This window comes from Anneissia japonica, unplaced genomic scaffold, assembly GCF_011630105.1.
Source record: "Anneissia japonica isolate Jap-2015-1 unplaced genomic scaffold, ASM1163010v1 scaffold541_len117477_cov120, whole genome shotgun sequence".
Taxonomy (NCBI): Eukaryota; Metazoa; Echinodermata; class Crinoidea; order Comatulida; family Comatulidae; genus Anneissia; species Anneissia japonica.
This window is the reverse complement of record NW_022693502.1, coordinates 128824-133594: the sequence shown is the minus strand read 5'-3', so window position 1 is coordinate 133594 and position 4771 is coordinate 128824.

The window sequence follows — 4771 nt, the reverse complement described above, 5'->3', positions numbered from 1 at the left end:
GTACATATATAAATATGGCTACCTGCAGTATTTATTAATCTAGGTTTGTGAAAATAAATTTCCAGGCATCAATAAAAAACATAACATACACAAAAGTAGGTATGAAAACTGAAGTCAATCAAACAAATAGGGGGCCTACCAAAATTATTAATACTAGTCCATGTTTTAGCCCATATTAGGCAAAATAAAAAAAAATACAGGGTACCTTTTTTTAACAGACGATACGGAACCCGTCTGTTTCTCTCAGCTAGGCCCCTGTAGGTTGCTGTCACCCGCTCATGCTGAAGCAGCAACTACGCACCGTTTACAAGCCCAGGTCATCGCTAGGAAGGCTATTTCATTTGGTGTCAAGCCTATATGCAGTTGAAGTAGTGGTACCACGTATTACTAGGCCTAGGCCCTAGTACAGTTTGGACCACCACATGCAATCATTTTATCCTCTGACTTCTGTTTGCATACATAGTGCATTTTGCGTTTCTATTATCAATCTCTGCATTGTTGACGCAAAAATCTAAATCGTCCATACTGTATTCGTATTTTCATGGACCTGGTATTTTCAACAGTTTAATGTGTATGTGTGTCTCGATCGCGGAGAACCAGGCAGTCGAACGAAAGCCTAATGCGCATGCCCAGAAAGGCGATAACATAAGAAATAACGGTACCGAGCTTATCTTTTCATAGTTTATTCTGATAAATATACCCCTCTCTTATCTTGTCGGAAAAGATGATTGGTCAAAGGGCAATACTACGTTGTATGTCCTTCTTATTAATAGGTCCATGGTATAACAATTCCCAGGTTACAGAGTAAAACATTTTTTTAAAAGTACATCAATTTACATTATAAACAATATAAAAATAAAAAATAAAGCTTAATAATATTGATGCCTTAAAGTTACTTTAAAAAATATGTAAATTACTTGATGATTTTGGTTAGTTCACTAATAATGTGTTGAAATGGGGTCTAGGCCCATTGCCACCTAGGCCTGTTGCCACCCGGTCTTTTGCCACCTGACCTGTTGTCCAACTGTCCAAAATTTGGTCAGTTTGACATTTTATGAAGGCTATGCAATGTAATTAGGTGTGAATACCTAATATTAAAACAATTTCTACTCCAGTATTATAAAGAAACAACCCAGCATAATGTAAATATTCGCTTTTTACCCAAAGCTGGCAAAAGGCTGGGTGGCAACGGGCCTAGGTGGCAACAGGCCTATGGTGGTAAAAGACTGGGTGGCATCGGGCCGGTTGGCAAAATGCCGGGTGGCAAATGACCGGGTGGCAACGGGCCTGGGTGTCAATGGGCCTAGGGTAGCAAAAGGCCGGGTGGTAAAAGGCCAGGTGGCAACGGGCCTATGGTGGTAAAAGGCCAGGTGGTAGAAGGCCGGGTGGCAGAAGGCCGGATGGTTAAAGACCGGGTTGCAACGGGCTGGAACCCGTTAAAATGATTGGCACCTTTCCATTTAAAGGAATGTTTATAATATTCTGTTGTACAGTTGTCCAGTGAAAGCAATTTGCAACTATTTCTTGTGAAATGATTTTCATTAGCAAATTTAAAATATGATGATTTAAGGTATTCAGGTACATTTTCATTTAAACACTTAAATACTAAAAGATGATCATTTTTAGATCAAATACATCACTAAGGTTTAAGCAACCAAGTGATATGGACATTTCTTTAGAAGATGTGAGGGAATCGGCATTTAATATCAATCTTGCCACACGTTTTTAAAGTTTAGTCAGTTTGTCAAGATCATTATCAAAACACTTTGACCATTCACTGCTGTAGTATTCTAAATGTGGTTGACCATAGATTTGATTTCGCAAAGTGCTGAATTACTCTTGAAAAGATTGGCATTATTGAAATTGGTCAAATCTGATTGCACCCTTTGCCTATGGTAGTGGTGTGATTGTAGCTTCCTTCCATCTATACGGAATTAAAGCTTGTGAAAATGATGCATTATAGATGTCAGATGGGATGGCAAGTCTTCAGCTGCTACTGATTTCTTACTTTTAACTCTTTTCAATTGATAAAATCCTGTCTCTTATACACATCTAGATGTGTATAAGAGACAGCTTTAATGTAGCTCTTTTGATTTCCCATAAACTATATGATTAATATAAGCACCTTATACTAATTGGAGTCTTTACCTTATTCATACAAAGCTATCTGCCTTTTTAAAATTTTATCCTTTATGTTGGAATGATCCAAGGCTTGTCCCTCAAGTGTACTTTTATTTTGTGCAACAGCATTGTCTATAGGCTGTCTAACTCAGACTCCAAGCAATTGGTTTTAAGATCAACATTATAGATTTCAGAAATTTCATGCCAGTTTTTGTTAGTAATCCACTGCCCACACTTGTTAATTGCTGAGTCAGAAAGTGGTCTAAAAGTTTTAGTGATCATGATACCTTTTACTTTTACAAATCCAGGTTTAGTCTTCTAAACAAAGGGCAGGAAAAAAATAAATCTTCATAGTAGTTGGAGAAGTTTGACATCATTAAATCTAAAATATTGTTGCCTCTTGTTGGTGTTTTTTTAATATCTTTTAGCCCAGTGGATGCACAGAATTGTGGTATTTTCCTCCCTACTTCATTAAAATCACAACATATCAGTATTACTACAGTTGGCGATCTGGTCTTAGTAGCATCTATGTCATCTTTGAGGTAGCATAGCATTACATCATGAGTACTAAATGATTTTATAGACTATGATAGACAATTCCAAATATTGTTATTAATTTCTTGAGGTGTCTCCTTGATACAGATTTTAAACGACAATATCAGATGCAATTGTATTTTCCTTGAGTATTATCGCTACTCCACCACCATCCCATTCTGCTCTACCCCTATAGAACCAAGGACTTTTAACTGTTACCAGGATAGGAAGCTGGCTGGTTTAAGCCGTCTAACTTGAATTAGCCTTATGTGCGGTATTGTTATGCAAATGAGCCAGATAAGCACAATCTGCACATGCTCAGAAAAACAAAACTTCCCTCAGCCACACCATGGCCACACTGCGTATCGGCTAGGCGTACCGCTAGGCCTAGCCGAAAATTACGGTACGGTAAAACAAAGCAAAATAAGGGTACTAATTTCACTTGGCATGCAAATCAATCATACTTACACACTTAAAAACATACTAGTCTACCAATAAAATCACCTGCAAGTTAAGATATAAGGCAAGTATGTCTACAAATTTGATTTTAAATTGATGTGATTAGGCTAGCCTAGGTCATGTCTAACCACTTATAAAAATGCAGAAAAAAGACCCAAAACAAATTAGAATGAAGTTATCAACTAACTAGTGCATTAAAATTATTCATATACTTACTACTTACCTATATAAAATTAAAATGTATTGCTCACAAACGCCAATATTTGGATTTTAATACCCCTTTTCTACGAATCGGTAGACATCTTGAAGTGATGACAAACAGCCTAAGTCAGCTGTGCGTAACAAACAAAAATAAGATAAGCTAGGCCTAGCTGCTGTACGCCTAGCCGATATGCAGTGTGGCTAAAGAAAGTTTTGTTTTTCTGAGCATGTGCAGATTGTGCTTATCTGGCTCATTTGCATAACAATACCGCACATATGGCTAATTCAAGTTAGACGGCTTAAACTAGCCAGCTTCCTATCCTGGTAACAGTTAAAAGTCTTTGATAGAACAGATCATAATCATCAATCGCAATTTTACATGTATGTACACTTTTGTTATTTGTCCTAGATTCACTCACTAAACCTACGTCAACATTTATATCCCTCATAATTATGAGGAGCCAAGTGTAAATATATTATTTAACACAATTATTTATATATAATTCATTATTTAACATATATTTGAATAGATCACCCATTATCTATATATAATGCATTTATGTCTAAAAGATTATATGTAAATAATTGCATAAACGTTTTCATTATTTATATATAATTAATGTACTGATTTCATTATATATAAATAATGAAAGGATAACCAAACATTATTTATATATAATAAGGTTAATACCGGTTTCATTATATATAAGGAATGGGTAACACATCATTATGTATAAATAATGAAAAGTAACTTACAATTATTTATATATAATAAGTTCACTGATTCCATTATATATAAATAATGAAAAGGTAACAAATCATTACATATGAATAATGAAAAGTAACTTACAATTATTTATATATAATAAGTTCACTGATTCTATTATATATAAATAATGAAAAGGTAAAAAATCATTATATATATAATGAAAAGTAACTTTACAATTAGGTGTAATTTTTGCCCTACCTGACGTGAAATGTACTGAATACTCAGTACGTTTGAAAACAATTGCGAAAAAAAAATCGCAAGTTGTTCTCGGGTGGGACTCGAACCCACGATCTCTAGATCACTAGCCTGGCATCATACCTCTAGACCACCGAGCTTGCGCCTGATGGCCAGGGTTAAATTCGAGTCCAAGTAAGCAGCGGGTACTGCAGTGTTGATAGTAATTGTTATTGTCGTAATTGAACAGACAATAACTGGATTTACGTCAGGAGAAACATGTATATGTGTAATTTTTGCCCTACCTGACGTAAAATGTACTGAATACTCAGTACGTTTGAAAACAATTGCAAAAAAAATCGCAAGTTGTTCTCGGGTGGGACTCAAACCCACGATCTCCAGATCACTAGCCTAATATCATACCTCTAGACCATCGAGCTTGCGCCTGAAGGCCAGGGCTGAATTCGAGTCCAAGTAAGCAGCGGGTACTGCAGTGTTGATAGTAATTGTTAT